Source organism: Dermacentor albipictus, unplaced genomic scaffold, assembly GCF_038994185.2.
Source record: "Dermacentor albipictus isolate Rhodes 1998 colony unplaced genomic scaffold, USDA_Dalb.pri_finalv2 scaffold_19, whole genome shotgun sequence".
Taxonomy (NCBI): domain Eukaryota; kingdom Metazoa; phylum Arthropoda; class Arachnida; order Ixodida; family Ixodidae; genus Dermacentor; species Dermacentor albipictus.
Genome location: NW_027225573.1, coordinates 2,782,439 through 2,801,066, shown reverse-complemented (window position 1 = coordinate 2,801,066; position 18,628 = coordinate 2,782,439). Strand labels below are relative to the sequence as shown.

At 46.7% G+C, this 18,628-nt stretch overlaps 1 long non-coding RNA gene across 1 annotated transcript; it reads left to right on the top strand.

Moving 5' to 3' along the window:
• The first annotated feature begins 11,893 nt into the window (after nucleotides 1-11,893).
• On the top strand, nucleotides 11,894-14,012 carry LOC139052138 (uncharacterized). The gene is made up of 2 exons (XR_011509726.1): nucleotides 11,894-12,464; nucleotides 13,237-14,012. It is a non-coding gene; the product is annotated as an uncharacterized lncRNA (long non-coding RNA).
• Nucleotides 14,013-18,628: the final 4,616 nt, after the last annotated feature.

Genomic DNA, 18,628 nt, shown 5'->3' with positions numbered 1-18,628 from the left:
TAAAGACTGGCTGTTACACCTGCTTTTCAAGAACGCTGTCAAGAATGGCGAGCTGCGAAACAAGATTGCCACACAGTTACGACAGGGCGACACGACGCGCACCTCCCCCTCTCCGTCGCTGCAGCGGGGAGGCGTTCGAAGAAGCGGCCTTTGTGCTGGAATCCGCCGCCTTCCACCCGCCCCATCGACATTGTGGCGGAACGAGTTCGGTGTTTGAACAATGTTTCCGGAGTTCCCCAACGCGGAGCTGATTTGACACGCATGGACAAGCTGCCGCGGGAACGACGTATTTTTGTGCTTCTCACGCTTCGGAGTGGCGCAGAACAACGAGCGACCCTCGAGCGGCACCAATCGTTCCCGGAACGGCACCCCGCCAACGCCGTCGTCGGGCATCAGAGCGCGGTTGCCTTTGTGTCTGTAAACTGATCTGCAGAGCCGCGGCGAGTTGGTGATGAGTAAACGAACAGTCGCCGCGTCGTAGGACCGGCGGATCGAGTGTATAAAAACTGTGGTTGTGCGAATGCTGAGAACACTTCTCTTGAGCAGTCATGTTAGACTGAGACACTTCTCTCAAACAGTCATGTTAGACTGATTTAATTTCTGTAAATAAACCCTTTTTCCTCGTTCTCGGTGAGAAGCAGTTCTTCACTTCATCAACGATCTCAGCGTAAATAAGTTGGACGACGGCATGGGCCAGCTACCTCCGAATTCATGCCGTACTCCAATCTTGGCAAAGGACCACGGACGATGGGATTGAGCCCCCAATCCTGACAACTGGCTGACAGCGGTGAGATGGACTTTGCGACATGGTGCTGTATCTGCGGTGAGTGCTTGGTTTTTGCTTTGACTCTCTAGGCTTCATTTTGTGGTTGTTCTGTTTAGAACAGTAGGGAAGCTAGATTGTTGTGTGTTAGCTAGGTTGTGTTTACCTAGCTTGATTTAGAGAGCAGAATCAAGGCAGGAAAACAGCAGTCATGGAGTTAAGGACACTGCTGAGAGACGAGTTGTTGATTGTTGGTGAGGAACTGGGCCTAGATGTACGCAAGGAAATGCTCAAATCGGAATTATTGGAGCTAATTTCCAATCAGGCCAGTGAGGAAGATATTGAAATGGGAATGGAACTTCTCAAAAAGAGAGAGAAACGGGAAAGAGAAAGAGAAGAACGGGACCGAGAAAGAGAAGAAAGGGACAGAGAAAAGCAAGAGAGAGAGGAACGCGATAAAGATCGCGAGTTTCAGTTAAGGAAAATGCAACTTGAACTTGAAAGCAAACGTTTGGAGTTGTCTCAAGGAAGTGAAGGCGCTCTGGGACGATCAAGTGAGGCAGAATCGTACCGCATGGACAGGCTATTAAAGCCATTTGAGGTCGGGACCGATATAGGCTTGTTCCTTTGCAATTTTGAAAGGACTTGCGAAAAGATGAACTTCGGCCCGAGTACATGGCCACAGCGGTTGCTGTCTATGTTGCCGTGAATTTTGCCTATTTGTGAATTTGTGAGAATCAGTTGAATGTGTTTCCATTTCTTGTTCTAGCGATGTCCACCTCTAAGTAATCCAGCTCAAGAACAAGAATATGCTACCTGGCACAGGCAACCTTAAAAAAATCTGTAAAACTCAAAAAGGATCACTCTGTACAGCCCTTATTTGTTGCTTGAATGGTGTATGCCATTTTCAGTAAACATTATCTACTTTTTGAAACATCGCATTCGCAGTAAGTGATGCCATGGGAGCAGTTTATTATGCTGCATAGCTTATTGCATGATCCAGTTGTGATTTCTGCCATAACGTCCCTACACAGGTCATTCCATATCGACTTAATCATATTCACCAATTCAAATATTTAGACGAAAAAAATACAGCTAGTAGTGACGTACTGGAAAAATAAAAAAAAATTATTCCTCGTGCAAGTTCAATTTTGTTCGGTACCAAAACAATAATGAAAGAATTCACAAAAAATATCTGGTTTTATGCAAACATGAAAGGCACGTCATGCCACTACTGGAGAGCTTTTCTTGCACTTTAAATTTAATCCGCCTTATACCAATTAATTCTTACTCATGTATTTTAAATTACAATATAAACCATTTTTGCGAAGTTATGTAAAATGCAGCTTTTAGTGAACAGAACCACTCTGACAATGGCAAAGATGCAATTGCAGGTGTGTCATTCCATGCCGAATCGACCAGTGTTTTTTCAACACCACAGATATAGCTGAAAGCATTGCCACGTGTTTACTGGAGTTAAAAACTCTTTCCCTACTTTTTATTTTTGCCCAAAATATTGTAGCATTTTGATGGCAGTTTATTTTTCCTGCTCAGCTTAGTTAAGGACGTCCATTGTCATTTTTTTTAAGTATACGTTGTATGGATCGAGGCCTTCACATGCTGTGCGTGGAAATACAGCGAAATGATGTGACTGCAAAAACAGCCAATTTTTCAAATATGTGAATACTTCGAATCCTTTTGGCACCGGCACAAGTGAGTAATATTGCAATTCGTTAATTTTTTTTTCATAACGAAAAATTCAGAAGAGAGAAATTAAATACAGAATGGTAGTCCAGGCGACACAGTACAGCAGAAAAATCTCTGAAGCTCTGGAGGTTCAGCCGATTGCCTATAAAGAAACTGTAAAATCCTAATCTTTTGCAAGAAGCATCATGTTCAAGGCAAAAAACAGCTTTGGTGGTTGGCCGAAAAATATATGAGATACATCATTAGATAGCTCTACATGTCGGCTGTGCATGTGTGAAGTTAAGAAACAAGACGTTATCTTTAAATGCGAAAAATTCATATTGAATTTTTGTCTGCATTGGCGTTTCTCCTATGTGCGCACAAGCTTGCCAGCCGGGAATGCAGAGGACAAAGCTGGCTTTGTCTGCGACACAGATGACAGAGAAACGGTGTTGGGGTCTGCGTTTTATTCCGAAGAGACGCACGCCCTAGCACAACGAGGCTTGTGTTTTGTGCGGGCCGGGTAAACCATGCAGTCATTGCACATGAAATATCAATACGTGTTAAATTCGTGAGGGATTTCTGCAGTGTTATAAGTTTCATGCAGTTTACAAGAAGAAATATTTGCTATTACGTAGCCAGTAAATCCGGAGAGCGCTGATATTGTTCATGCAAAGCACTTTAGAGGACATGTCGCGCTGCAATGCAATGCGACATGCAGGGAGCAGGACACTGCGCCCTGCTCCCTGGAACCCAATGACGATGCAAGTAGAACACACCTTCATAATTAAAACTGAATACCTACACAAATATTAACAAATTGTTGTGGTGTTGCGTGTTACCACTGTTTGAGAGCCAGAACATGCTCATGTATAAAAGCCATATGTGCCATGTTAAGTCTGATGTGGTCAGATGTCGTTGGCTAGCACTTTTCGCGTTCGTGTTCAAAAAAAAAAAATATGAGTAAAAACTGCTGTGCTTGACGTCACCTGCCTTCATATCGATAAAAAAAAAGGCAGTCACAGTTTGTTGAGTTGTTCTTGTGTCTAATTATATTAACGATCCCTCCTTGCTAAATCACAAGGCTTCATATATTTATGCTGTATGCATGATCCACAAATGAACATTACAAAAAATAATTTATCGCACTTAAAGAATAACACCTTTTCATAACTTGTCACATGCATAGCAGACATGTAGGGATATGTAATGATGGGTCACATACTTTTGCGCCAGCCACCAAAGCTCATTTTCTTACCTTCAACACAAAGCATTTTGCAAAACATTTGAACTTTACAGTTTTTTTAGCCCATCAACTGAACCTCCAAAGCTTCAAATAGTTTGCAGCTACCCCAGTTAACCACGCTGCGATTCTATATTTATTCTAAGCCTTCTGTACTTCCCTGCGTTCAAATTAAAAAATTCGAACTTTACAATTCTTTCGAATTCGAACTTTAAAATTCATCTGTTGGGCCTATCAACTGCGAGCCATGAAGCAATGGCTGCCGTACGATTCCGCACACTCTAAGGTGGTGAAGCGAGCAGTTGGTAGTCTGCTTGGAATCGGCTTTGCGGAAATCGTGCGTACTAGTGCACCAAATGCGGTCTAGTTTTACGAACCAAGTTTGACGCTTTTGGCAGCTGGTTTCCCTTTGACGGTCGTCAACGCTTCTGCAAAAAGTAAAGCTTGGAGCACAAAGGGCGAGAGCAAAGGTCAAACGACCGAAGGTAAGACCAGGGGTGATTCCCTACGTACGCAAGGTGTCACACAACCTTAAAAAGGTTGCTAACCGTCATGGTATTCGTCTGGTTTTTTTCTGCGCCCAACAAGCTCTCGAAGGTGTGTTCTCGAGTTTGCCGTGAGAGCAGGCGGCGCTGCCGCTTGAAGCATGAGAAGCCCTTTGTTGAGTGCTCCAGAGCGGTTGTGTATGGAATTCCCTTGCACCCTTGTGGGCAGCTCTACATTGGAAAAACCGAGCGTTGTATGAACGACCGTTTAAGGGAACATGCACAAAAACTAAAGAAAAAGGAGGATAAGGGCGCACATTTGGTGGCTCATGTTAGCGCGTGTGGTTGTGACGCTCGATTTTCAGCGGCCACTATTCTGGGCAGGAGCGGCAACGCCTCTTCCAAGCTCTCTCTTGAGGCCTTCTTTATCAAGAAGAATAGAGATAGGAGTGTAAGTGAGCCTTCTATCACATTACTATATGCCGAATTTCACTTCTTCCGCAACTGCCTTTGATGTGCATGCACCTGTTTCTCTTCTGCTTGGTAGGCGCATGCGTGACAAGAGGATATATATATGTACTATCCTTCTTTCCATTAAACAGTTGTGAGTAGCGCTTGTCCTTGTCCATCGTTCTTGTTTCCGTTTTTTTATTCGCGCTAAGTTACGAATACAAAAATGGACGACCAACTAGCCCAACAGTCAATGCTAATCTAATGTAAGCGGGGTCGATACCAGTTCACTGTAATTGTTTTTTTTTTCTTCTGCGGAAGTTTTCATGACATGGTGAAATCCTTCTTCGGTACTTAAATCTGAGAAGGCAAACATGACGGCAAACTGCGCATCTTCGCTTTGACAATCCTATCCATTGGACCGTCAGGACAAGTGCTCAAGTAAGTTGTTTTTAAAGAGAAGCTTTTGAATGCGAAGCTGTCAGTGCTTCTTCGACTTTTCCACTGCTTCTGCTGCTATCGCTGTCTTGCACACCGCGCCGGGAGGTGGTTCACAGCGCGTATGTATATGGCAGGAGCGCGGCAGAGAGGAAAGGTGGCGCGAGTGACTCGTTCGGCCCTTTCCACTGCGTCGGCACAATGTCCTCTAGAGCTCGCTATGCGTCGCCCCGATACCCTCTTGACGGCTGTTGTTATCCGTGCCCCCTGCAAAAGCATCGCAGAAGCTGCAGCGCTTGCCTTTGTACTAACATGGAACAGTCCAAAGGGAAGGTCGATAAAATGGTAGAGAGGAAGTAGAGAGTGGATGCAGAGGATCGGTAGAGCCGACGCAGTCACGAAACGAGGGAAGAAGTAGACACCGCTTTAGCATATGCTAAAGGGGATGAAGGCGAAAGTCTGAACGCTCACGGGACATTCATTAAAGTACTTGACATTCCCAGTGCAATGCGTTGTTACTTCCTATTACTTGTTTTCTCCCACCAGCGGTCATGGGTGAGAGGGTGAGGAGTGTGTCAATTTCCTCTTAAGAAACTGTGTCCTAATTAACTGCGTCTTAATAATTTCGCCTCAATTACCCCGAAAGGTCGGCGGTTCGACTCCCACCAATGGTCGTGCGTTCGACTATCAATGGTGGCACGATCAATTTTGGTGCCATCGAATTTTGTTTCCACCAAAGTCGAGCGTGAGTGTCTTTATTACCTACATCTTAATTGCTTCTATATTAGTTAACTTCGCCTTAACACCAAAGGTCGTAGCTTCGACTACCAATGATGGCACCATCAATTTCATGCCATTGAATTTTGGTTCCACCAAAGGTCGAGGGTTCGAACACCTTCATTAACTTCACTTAATGAGCACCAAACGTCGTCGGCTCGACTCCCACCAATGGTCGTGGGTAACACCATCAATTTTGCGGCCATAACGCCGCACGGCCAATTTTTCGATAACACCTGACAACGGATTTTTGGACCCATGAGGCCCTTTAGGCTTTCGCCGCAATAAAAGCCTTGTCATTCTTTGCCACCCACCGTGGTTGCTCAGTGGCTATGGTGTTGGGCTGCTGAGCACGAGGTCGCGGCATCGAATCCCGGCCACGGCGGCCGCATTTAGATGGGGGCGAAATGCGAAAACACCCGTGTACTTATATTTAGGTGCACGTTAAAGAATCCTAGGTGGTCAAAATTTCCGGAGTCCTCCACTACGGCGTGCCTCATAATGAGAAAGTATTTTTGGCAGGTAAAACCCCATAATTTAATTTTAATTTTTTTCATTCTTCGCTCACAACTCGAATACATAGAGGCAGGGTGGGAGAGGGAAAAGGCGACGTAAAAAGGCACGGAAAGGCTACTAGTAATGACGACAGCAGTTGCGGACAGACTGAATAAATTTAAGTTCTAGGTGCGGCACAGTACGTTTGTACTATTTCTGAAAGATAAACACCGTGGGGGGGGGGGGGGAGGGTGCGAGCAAATTTGTCTAGCAAAGAACTGATGCAAGGCGTGCAGGCGCAAAGCCGCATTAAAGCGCCGTAGCGTCTAGGCGACCTTACGGAAGCGGCTGTACGTCGAATCAGCACTTCTGTGCCCGTCGCGGTAACGTTGCGGCTAAAGGCGTTGCTCGAGGACGTGGGTTCGAACCCGCATGCAGAGGCCGCATTTCGATGGGGAAGAAATGCAAAAACGCTCGGGCACTTAGATTTAGGGGCACGTTAAAGAGCCACAGAGAGTCCAAATTAATTTCCGAGCCCGCCACTGCGGCGTGCCGCGTAATCAGATTGTAGTTTTGGCATGTAGAGCCCCTCAATTCAAGTTTCATACTTCGGCCATGATGCGATATGCCGTATGAGGCAATAGTAGTGCTAACCTTCTCGGAGGTTATGAACAATTACGCAAAACAATGACACAAGCAAACACGTCTCGCTGTGTGTTCTGTGTACTATACGCAAACAGCAGCGGTGCACGCAAGGTAATGTTTAACATCAGCTCGCCAATCTCGTATTGTAGTAAACGCTGAAACAAATTTAACATTCATTGTCGACGTGACCGCTAAATATCGTCGATGAAAGCAAGCAGAACAGAAGCATCGCTTACATCGATTCCTTCTGTGCGTGGTGTGCGCATCATTTTTAAATGTGCTGTTTTACACAAGTAAAAAACAGCGAAATGAACGTGCTGTAAACAGAGTGCAATGAACGTGCTTAAATGTATCACTCGACTATCCAATTGATGTGGTTCTAGTGAAAAAACTCACCCCTCAGCGTCCCTGGCACTAATTGCAATGGAAGTGTGCTATTTCACGCAGATTCTTTCTCTTGTTTGCACGCAATCCCATCTAGCACACATTAGGCCAGCAAGGTACGCGTGTATGATGAAGTGTTGTGTACGTATTGCAACCGATGTATTTTGAACATATATATGAAGCTGATGATATATGAAATATGATGCAGCTTTGGCGCAAGAGCTTTGTTTCTATGGAACCGCAGCAGATTTGAGATTCTGAGGAGAAGGTACGTAAGGCGTACCTGGAAATGAATATGATTGGATCCTTCGGGCTTTATTAGATATTAGCGTGAACGTCCGACGGATGTTTACACATGTAGTATATTCTCAGCTCTAGGATTCCGGACGAACATGCATGCGGGATGGACAATAAATACAGCGGCTCTTGGTTTACATGTTATATAATTACTCTCGATCGCTGCTGTAAACTGCGTACGATCTGACAACATGGCGATGTGGTCGGGAAGTTCGTTCCACCCTTGAGTCGTAAGTGGGTGAATTCTGGTCGGTCTTCGTACACCTTTGTTGGGAGCTGGGTTTAGCGGAGGCAAGGAATACACATTCTGACAGCTTGATAACGGAGAGTCGACTGGCTTGATTCAAAAGTAAAAGCAGGTTGGCCGAGTGGCTGCGGTGGCGCCCCAGTCGGGCAGCCGCCTCGATTCCAAGGAAGAGCCGGGGGCAATGAGCCCCACGGCGAGGCAAACTGGATTTCCCAGAAACGGGGCCAAGGAAGTGTCGGACGGTCGCTACACGTTCGTTGGGGACATTCGCTGTTCGGATCGCTTTCGCGAAATGTCCGATGGGCTGGTCTGATGACTACATTGTCTGATGGCGAGGAAAAGAAATGTGTGTGAGAGAGACACAGGCGTAAAATTGGATACCAAACTTGATATCAAGCTATACAATAAAACATGCATATCATGTATCGTTCAGATTTAGATGTCCGGCACAAGTGAGGAGCTTGTAAACGATAAATATCTGCTTTCAATTATCTAGGGCACCATGACAATGACAATAATGAAACAAGGAAACAGCACGTTACCAGATGCACGTACAGTGTTGTCTTCGGTGAAGCACGGCTAATGTGATACTACACCGCCGTAGATTACTTTAAAGGGCCACTATAGAGGTCTGGCCATTTCGAACAAACAATTGCAGTGTATACAATGCGCGTTAACGATCGTGTCTGCAAAGTATTACAGCGCTGCACACCGCGAAAACAGCTGCAGTTTCAAAGTTCAGGACTGGGCGTGTTGGTATAGCATATTAGAGGCTCGATTGCGCAACATTTTGACGACACACACAGAAGAGAAACACACATCACAGAACGCTTTGTGGTGTGTGTTTCTCTTCTGTGTGTGTCGTCCAGCGCAATCGAGCCTCTAATAGGCAATTTCAAACCAAACGCCGCGCGCCCTTGACAGTGGAGCTCCTATTCGAAAAGACGAGGTCAAATCACATCAAATTGAATCAGTGTTTATTTCAAATACATCTTTTGAGAGATCTTGTTTGCTGGTCAATCTAAACACATCGTGCTTGTCAGAAAACCCAGCAGGAGATGGTATAGCTTTCAATAAAGATATGAAGCATACAATTACCGTTCATAATTATGCAACTTTAAAGTAAAATATTCTAACATACAAAGAATAAATACTACGTTTTCCAGTCGCGTGAGAATCCCCCCCAAAAATCCCATATTACCATAAACAGTTGAATACCACTTCCTCACATGTTTCCTCATTTTACGTTTTTAATTTATATCATGCAGTGTTGCATCAAGTTCATTAAAAATATCAGGGACATAATAATTTCTTGTTTTCGTTCCATAGTTTGTTAACACCCTTAACGTAATATACCTTTCTGTTTTTCGTAACGTAACATCTTTTTTTACCAATACTTTAAAATAATTTGAATAATAATAGCGTGTTACAACCACATACCTAAATAGCTCCTGCACTGGAAGTATTCATAGAATATTATACTTTTCTTTTCTGTCTAATTGTTGTAGTCCGGTTCCATAAGTTATGCTATTCACAATTCTTTTGACTACGCCATCAATAGCTTGCTTTTTATAGTCAGAACATGTACCATATAACGTTACACCATATGTAATTACCGATTCTGCTAATGCCTTATATAGTAACTCTTAGGTTGACAGGCGTTTTCACGCGCAGACTGTGCGTCAAGGCCGCGACAGCTCTTAGCGTTCCACAAACGTGTATGACATGGTTATTCCAGGTAAGATGCCGATCAAATAAAATTCCTAAATACTTAACCACACGCTCAAACTGTAATTGTTGACAAATATATGCGTTGCAATTTGAGGCGCGCAAATGTGTATTCATATTAAATGAAAGCGCCTTGTGTGGATTCCTGAAGCAGATTAGTTTAGTTTTTTGATGATTTATAAAACTTGAATTGTGTGCGAACCAGTCTACGATTACTGATATGTCTCTTTAGAAGATTTGACATACCGAGTTGCAGTCACTCCTTTGTAACGCTATCGCAGTGTCATCAGCGTACTGAAAAAGTTTTGATTTCAGTGGTAGGAGACCGAGATCTGAAACATATATATTCAAGAGTACTAGCCCTAGCGTGCTTCTTTCGGGCACACCACGCTTTATTACTTTGAGATTGCTGTAGCTATCATTTAGTTTAACGGTTTGTAGCCGATCACTAAAATAATTTGTAACAAATAATAACAAGTGGGCCGTACTTCCGCTTCGTCTGGTATTCCTCCCACGTTGTGCAGTCGCGCGCGCAGTAAACGAAACTGCGAGCGCGAAAAAGAAAAGGGGGGGGGGGGGGAGAGCACCTTTATATGAAAAAAGAAAAATCGAGAACATAGATCAAAGGCGAATTTTGTGAATGCCTTTGCCCAAAACGTTCGTCTCACATTGCCAATTTATGGCAGGAATGTAGTCTGGGGCCCTATAACGTAAAACTATTCCGATATGTTTCTATTCCAATTTCCTGACGTCAAATTTGCGTAACCACCGACGCAAGCACCGGGCGGTCACCCACAGGGTTGTCTAAACAGACCAATCAAATGCTCTCCTCGTTCATAGGAGGTCACTTTTGTTTGCTTTAAAAACGAATAACTTTGCCTACACTGAGCGGCTTCTCGTATCTAATTGGCTGACACGAGGCGAGGAGAACGCTCAAGGGGAGAGGGATTCACTGGGGCAGAGCCAGTGCACTGAAAATCGATAACCGGATGAAGAAGGTGGTGCCGGCGTCTGCGATTGGTCGGCTTTCCCTTACTTAGCTAGTGATGGCTGGCCGAAAATCGCGGCGGCATGCAACGGAAGCTTAAGGATGACGTTAAAACTGACCCTCAGTAAGGAAGAGTTGGCAGAATGAGGTAGTGAACGTGCCGAAAGTGCTTGAAAATGTTACACGGTCACGCAAGAAGCATTATTATACGCAAATACACCCATGCTCTCCGGCAGGTGCGAGTAGCCAGCGTCTCAGCTATCGGCGACAGCCATCTTTTATTCCCTTCGGAACGGGGCAGCCTGCGGCTATTCCGGAAAAAATTCAGTTTTGTTCGGCATATTAATGCACCTTTATCGCGTACACGTCACTTTGACGCGGTGAGTTTGTGCGGTTTTGTGACGTCGCGTGACAGGCAGGTGAAGTGGGTGCAGCCCGAAAACTTTTTACCAATAGCCGAGGGCTAATGGCGAAAAGGGGTCGAATCATAAATAACTGTTTTTTTTGTCAAATCAGGCATAATCAGTGTGTACACATCATATCAGATGGGGAGGTATTGCGGTTTTCGTGACGTCGCGGGACAGACATGTGAAGTGGGGCTGGTCGAAAAAAGTTGTTGACCAATCGCGGAGGGCTGATAGCAGAAATGGAATAGGAAAGTTTGGAATAGTTTTACGTTATTCCGCCCCTGGTTCGCCTCCAGCCGGTATTTCGAAGGGAAGAAGTGTTTAGAAGGTGTAGCGGGAGGACACGAAGGTGGCTGACGAGCCGTGCCGTTGTCCATACATTTCTATTGGAAGGCGAAGGCCAAGCGGAGCGGTGGCTGCGGAGCCCAGCCCAGTCGAGAGCGAAAGGGAGCCTTCTTTTCCTCCTCACGACACGAGCCCCTTGCGAACGTTCACAACGCTGATGATGATGCTACATGTGAGGACGCGCGGTGGGGAAGATGACGTTACATTTGGGACAGATGTGATTTTGCTTTGAAAAGTGCAAAATCGAACATGGTATTGTATTTGAACCGTACAGATAATTATTTCTTCAATTTTATCATTACTTCAACACTAAAAAACGGTGCGGTGCGGGCTTTCATAAGCAAGTTTCTGCATGGAAAGCTTAAGTTTTTGGGGAAACTTCCTTTTATTTATTTTAGTATCAACTTGGGCACGATGAAAAAGAAAGAACAATAAAAGTATTTAGTATCTCGTCAGTTACAAAGTTAATTGTAATAAACCACAAACTTCAATGCAGGCTGGCACCAGTACTTTATTGCTTACATCTTGTCCTCTGCATCAGAGGCATCGATCTTCGCAAGATATTTTCTGGTATGCGATTGACGCACGTGAGTAGAAGAAAATTAAGAACGCAGCAGGCAGCTGTCTCGTGCACTGCGCGCCCTCCGCCATTTTGCACGCGCATTGCTACTGTCTGCCAGCGACTAGTTTCTTGGTTCCGCAGTGCGTAATCTAAAAGAAAATACGGCTAGATTTTAGGACGCGCCCACGCCAAGTCCTGCTTTACCGCCGAGCTGTGCGGTAGCGACGCCTCGTGTCGGTCATGAAGCAACGTTCGCAATCTGATGCCCCGGCTACGAACAAGGATGGAGCCACGATTGGCCGCGGATTTCCCCACGCAGCTCAGCCAGACGACAGGTGCGGCGTCGCTCAGCGATCGGCAGCAGCGTGCGCACAGGGCTGCTACGCTCGGTCTCAACCTCCTTGTGGGCGCGCGATACACTTCTGGCCAACCGGGATTTTTCCTGCCGGCGGCTCTCACGTGTCGGCGTTCCTTTGGTCCGGGGAGAGTTGCCCACGCGCCTTCGTCGACGGAACGGCCGACAGGTGAGTATTCGTAGGTGTTCTGTAAGCGAAACGAAAGTCTTTCTGGGAGAGAACGTTGAAAAGGTAGCCTGCAGATGCAGTGCCCTGTCGAGAGTTGGTGCTCATCTCGGTGGCACCGTACATCGAGGCCGGCAGAAATCGCCGCGATAGCCATTTTAGGAATATTTTGAACACTTCTTCTTCCTTAGTGGTGATTGTAACAGAAACCTGCGTGTGTTTTGTACACTGGGTGCGTAGACTCCTGGAACTTGTTTCTGGGCAAGTTGAGGGCTACCTATAGTCACATTTCAGGCGCCTCAAAGAAAAAAAAATAACGCACCAGAGAATACCTGCGTCACTTGCGAGTGTTTTATTTTTCTCTTTTTTTGTGGTAGCCTTATCGTCTTGGCTGTTATGATTGTAAGGTGCATGCAACTTGTTTGTAAGCGGCTCTTTGCCATTGCCCTGTCGTTTTCCGTAATAAAACGCACACATAATCATGATTGGTTGGTATCCACGCGTCACGGCAGTTCTAGCATAATGGGAAGTTTGTGAATTTACGCCCAACTGCCAAAAGCACAATATAAGTTATATGAACGCTTCCATTGGTCGGTAACCAACAAAAATGGAAAGGGTTAGTTTAATTACGTGTTACTTTTGAGTTCTTTAACCTTTGTTGCTGAAATTTATTACTGGGTGGAAAAAATAAATAGAAGACACATAAGTTATGCGGTAACTTCTAGCAATTGTGATGCAAGAACTCCCGACTTAATGAGCAGTGTTCTTGTTTCAGCGGTAAGCCGCACAGAAGAGGCGGCCTTTGTCATTCTGGCCGTGAATCGGTTGGTGCAGCCACGGCGTCGCTCTTCGCCCCAGCTTCCGCACCCAAGAGGGTGGTTCACAGCAGCCGGACGCAGCTGGCCGCTGGTGCAGCGTATTGTCATCCCAGGCGACCCCTTCACCAGCCTCGGGTTCTCGAAGCCTCCGCCCAACACCTGGCCATCGCAGCAGTACTGCGCAGTCTTAGCCGCTGTTCCGGCAATGGGACTTGGCGCACGGGCGACGTTCCTCGCTTTGACTGCGCGCACAGCTTTTGCGTGGCTGGCTCCACGTGTGGCGTCGAGAAGTCCGCCGTTGTCGCCTTCGACGCACGGCCCTGGCCCGCGGCGAGCACCACGAGTTCTTCAACACGCGGGGACTTCTAGTTCCGTGATGCTGCAGGCACTCCGCCGTCATTCTGACCATGCATGGTGGCTTAATTGTCACACAAGTTTTCATACTTTTCAAGCAGTACAAGCGTCCCCGCTGGTGCTGGGGACGTTTTAGGCTTCCATAAAATCGGTTCTGCAAACTCTGAACCGAAAGCCTGACTGCGCCCTCGCAACGTTGCCATGTCGTGCCGCTCGAGGGACCGCCGAAGGACGCAACTCGTCGGTGACTTGCGCCTTTTTTGCGCAGTTTTTTTTCTCGTACACTCCTGGTGCAACTCGTACGCAGTTTTGCCTTTATTTACGCGAGATATTGTATTTTTCTCGTTTGCCCAAATATATTGTCACTTATGCTATGTTTGTTGACTGGCTATAGTGATTCTTGCTAATCATTGTTTTTCATTCACGGAATTTAGGCGTATACCTGTTACGATAAAAGACATGATGGGGTACATCTTCACCTCATATACGTAGCGCTCGATAAATTCAGGTTAAAGGGAAGAGAGGAAACCACATAGAGCTGCGAGCTTTGTTGCCACCTCGCTTTCTCTTTTCGTGTTTATTGATGGTGCACTGCGTTCCTAAATAAAGTCACGATGTATCAAGTCGCTCAAATCGCTGCACTTGTGAATCAAGATATTCTTTGCCTCGCTGTGGTATAGAAGTTACACAAAGAGGAATGAGGTGCCCCAGAAATGATGGTCGACGTTTCAACGGTGGCCAGCGGTGGACCGGTCTTTGTCAATGGCGGCCTTGTCATCCTCGGTGGATTAGTTTCAACGGGTTATCAAGGTGATTGCACCTGCGGCTGGCTGTAAAGGTAGAGACTGTAAAGAATAAAACGAGTGCTGTCATTTGGCGTTTCTAGCCGTCGCGGCAGGAAATTTAGACGAGGGCGTGAGTGCAAGGAAGGGGGAAGGAGGAAGCAAAAGAAGGAAAAAGGAAGGGGAGTCGCCGGACGAAGAAGTTAATAGGATGCCTTCAAAGAACTGTACAGAGACCGTGGGCGTCGTAGGCGGCGTGCGTTTGCGGGCTTATAAGGTCCGGTCAGCCGGTCAGCGCGGATGGGACCCAAGGGACATGAGTTGAAAGAATGGCCTGAGCGGCCCAGTAGCATTGCGCCGGAAAAGTTTTGAATGAATTAAGATATCGACGTCGAGTCTCTGGGAAAGACGAAGGGGCGGGGGGGAAGAGGCTGGGGGGCAGATACGCGGTGGAAGGGAGCGGGTTGGTCCTTAAGCGGATGATGGCCTCAGTATAGATGGGCTTAGGCGTCATTGCGACGATATATAGAAGTGGCATGCTCCTGTAGCGCACAGGCATCGAAGAAGCCATGCTCAAGTTTAGCACATTGCTATACGTGTCGGGGTCTCTTTTTCAATTTAAAGAAGAAAATAAAGAGAAAAGGCAAAACATGTGTGAAGGGAGAACTGAACATGCGGGAAGGTCTAGCATAATTTTGTCATTTTGTTTTTCAAGAGTGATATATGCGCACACACGTGGGAAGACACGAGAAGTTTTGATTGAGTGGTATAGGAGACCTAGGGAAGAGCAGGAAGAGGAGACGTAGGTAAGCCTAAGAATCTAGGTTGGCTGGTGGCGTAACATATTTTTGCGTCTTTATTAATGATATGAAAACTTCAGAGGTACGTAACAGCTTTTAATGATTTGTTTCCACGTGCTAACTTAATTCCCTTAGGGCATGGGCATTTATTATTGTGTATGCGTTATAATTCTGGATAATTCCGTCGCACTTGGTGCATGGAAGTTTGGTTGCCCTATTTAAAGCATTGCTTCGTCAAATATATGGGTGTGTTATGTTAAATCGCTGGCTGTACTGCTTTAGGTAAACTGAGCTTTGTATGTGAGCGATTGCCGTTCAGGCTGGTATGAACTTGTTGTCGAGTCTCACCTCTGTATCGTCGGCTACAAGTGGCGCAATCTAACCAGTAGACTACGTTGCTTGACGTGCAGGGGGAAGTTCGGCTTACCTTGGGAAAGTTATCGGACACTGCACATTTTACTGTAGTAGAAGATTGTACATGTTTCAACTAGAGCGCCCGGGGCGGCTAGAGGGACCACATGTTGGCTTTGTCTTTGTCCTTAGTTTATCACGTACAAGATTGCCCTCGAAATGAATGTCGTATCTGGAGGCTACTCTGGGTGAGGCGGAAAATTTCTAGTTGCTGGTATTCATTAAGGATGTTGTTCACTTTTGGGATGCTTTTGAGAATTTAGTGGCAAGAAGAGGCGTTGTTGTTCTTGTGATCGTAAACGGCCCCTCACGAGGCCCCATGGCTGATCCTGCTTACACGCTGGAAGTTGTTACTTGTCCTCTAGCGAGCGTTCTGCCGCAAATTTTTTTCACATTGGCTCATTAATAGCCGAGATAGGAATATTTCAGTGCCGCGAACCTTGATTTCAGCAGGCGGGCTCCTCTGCAAAGCAAGACGCTCTCTCCACTCGCCCCGTCTAGCCCCGACGCAGGCGAAATTCCTTCCCCGTGTTCTCCCATACCGGACCTCGAGGATATCGTGACGCATACGTCAAAGGCCTCGCTTTATTTATTATTATGTTTTTTTGCTACTCCCTTTCTCTTTTTCGGCGCGAAGCACCTCCGCCGACGGCGTCGCGCGCGAGCTGTTGTCTCGTTCGCGCCGCGCACGATTTTGCGCGCTGTGCACAAGCAAACATCACTAGCCGTATAATTCAGTGCTACACGAATACTGAGGCCGAACAAGCAGATCGCAGAGCACGATCACGCACTGCAACACGATAGAAAATGGCATAGTTCGCGTACCTGCGCACGTCATCGCACGACCGTGGGAAGAAGCACACGAAGCGGAAGTACATCTCTCTTGCTTCGGTGCGCACTAAAACGAAAAACACGCGGACATTCCCTTTGTCTGTTTTATAATTTCTCTAAACTTCAATTCGTTAATTCAAGCAACAGATGGCACAGATAACAGATATTTTCTTGAATAACTCTCGAAGTCACGTGTCACCACGAGCGACGTCACACTTCGGCCACGACTGCGTAGGCGCAGGGCACGACTACGTCACCGTTTCGTTTGGAGCGTGGAGACCACGAGGAGAAGGGAAAATGGCGTTCGGTTTGAAATTTCAAATCTTTCCGAGGCGCGTAGCGATGTAATACTTTGCAGACACGATTGTTATCGCGCAATGTATGCTCTGGGCTTGTCAGCTCAAAATGGCCAGACCTGGTGAGGGTCCCTTTAAGGCCGTGGTTACGACCTAAGCTCGCTCAAGATTTGTTGCGTCGGTGTGGGCTTTTTGGAGGACATTGTTCGTGTGGTTTCTGTTTGATGAGGTTTCCTCATAGTGATCGAGTCTTCTTCAGGGAAAATGCGACGTACTCGTGTTACTTGACCTTTAAAGATACCTTCTTTGCAATGTCTGGGATGTTGGCGTGTACATTCTATGTATTGTTGTTTGTCAAAAGGCTTCCTATGCAGCGTCGTTGTCTTTGGTGTTCCATTGTCAACTATGGGGTTGACAATGGAACATGGGTAGGCGCAAACGAGAAGCATAGGAGTAGGAGAGGCACGAGCAGGAAGCCGCGCAACGGGACGCTTTTAGCGTGGCAGAGCTTTAGCGCAAATGTCGATACTTCGATGGCAGATAACGCGACGCCAGCTCCACTCTTTCGAGGCAGATGAGGATATAGTCAATTTTCTCTTCGGATTTGAAAGTGTGTGAGAAAGAGGATGTCAGCCGGGACTTGTGGACCGAGAGATTACCAGTGCTAATCCCATCGAGTATAGCTATGTGCTTCATGAACGGCTTATCCGAAGAGAAAGCGGCAGACTACGATAGAGCTAAGAAGGATTTGTTCAGACACTTCGGTCTGCAATTACACGCTCACTTCGAAAAAGAGAAAGTGGCACAATTCACCGAGGATAGCTGCTCGCGCCAAAGTTTCTATAGAAGCGACAAAGCGCGATATGGTGCCTGGAAGCAAAAAAGTAACAAGGCTTTCCATAGGAATGTTAAACCAGATACTTCAAATTCCCCGGACACGCATCAGGAAAGGAGTGAGACGGACCTGAAGCAGAGCTAGTCAGCTACTGCTCTTCGAAGAGGTCAGAGCAAATGCTGACAGAATGAGAACCCTTCCCCAATATGGGAGCGTTCAGGGCAAAAACATCGGAGGAGACTCAGAGTCAGGCAGGCGTGTCCCCTATTGAGCAGCGTTCAGGCGACCATGGAACGATTCCCGAGGCAGCTGCGTGCAGTAACGAGTAAGACGTGTCTGTAGCCGGATGCGATGAGAAGGCAGTAGACAGCGGCGGATTTCACGCACAAGATATGAAGTGTCCGTTAGGCCAAGTATGTACGGAGGCGGCAAGTTCGGTCGGCCTGCCGGAAAATGTCTGCTATGGCTTTTCGGAGAGGTCAGAACAGATGGTGAAGTGAAGGCGTAGGCACAACAGGAGAAAGGCGGACGCGGTCGACGAGTCGGGAATCAAACGTGCGAAGCGCCAAGGCGGCAGAGGCAAAGGCACGAAGGTAAGCATCCAGCAAAAGACTGAAAAAGCGAAGGACGGTGAATCGCAAGCTTAGGCGTTTGCAGAGATCGGGGATAGGTGGGTCGCGCGTCGCTAAAAGGAGAGTTTCGCGAACATTCAGACGTAGTAACCGTGGCCTATCCACATTGGGGTCGTCTCGTGGCAAGCGTATATATAAGGACAAAGGGAAGTGTCCTGTAGGCAGCTGCAATAGCCGGTCACTCGCGGGGGGTGGGGCAAACAATGGCAACTGCGTAGCACCTACAATGCGCGCGCGGGTCTGTGAATGTAGCCCTCTCCTAGTACGCGGAGGCTGTTCTAAAGTCGCAGCTACGAAGTACATCAGGCAAACTAGGGGCTTTTCTTCGCGACCGCACTCTGCGAGAGAGCCTCGGAAAGCGCGACCCTCTCTAGTTCGTCTAAAAGGGTTCAAATAGGGAAGAGATGT